The 339-nt window shown below is 26.8% G+C and overlaps 1 protein-coding gene across 1 annotated transcript in view; it reads right to left on the reverse strand.

Moving 5' to 3' along the window:
• LOC119581756 (endothelin-converting enzyme 2-like) overlaps positions 1 to 339 on the reverse strand; it is a 106974-nt gene that overhangs the window by 415 nt on the left and 106220 nt on the right. The window lies entirely within an intron of this gene.

Genomic DNA, 339 nt, shown 5'->3' on the forward strand with positions numbered 1-339 from the left:
GCATGGGTTTAGATACTTATAAATGAATGCGAAAGGAAATTCTGTCTACATGTTTGTATTCATTTGTAAGCAGAGACAACATATGAATATATAAATACCCAAATTAATAGGTATATGTATTCATTGTTAAATATATAAATATGTAAATGATTAGGCAATATATTTTCAAAAGTGCAATGCAATATTCATATAACATTTTACCTCCTCACGCAGAGAAAATGAATTAGTTATTATACTGATGAATATAAAAGGTATTGTGTTTTTAGAATGCAAGCTGATGTGCATTTTATATTTGGTTTTATAGCATTTTTGTACAGAATTTGTCACTACCTATCACAT

The sequence above is a fragment of the Penaeus monodon genome, chromosome 15 (assembly GCF_015228065.2).
Source record: "Penaeus monodon isolate SGIC_2016 chromosome 15, NSTDA_Pmon_1, whole genome shotgun sequence".
In the NCBI taxonomy this organism is placed as follows: Eukaryota; Metazoa; Arthropoda; class Malacostraca; order Decapoda; family Penaeidae; genus Penaeus; species Penaeus monodon.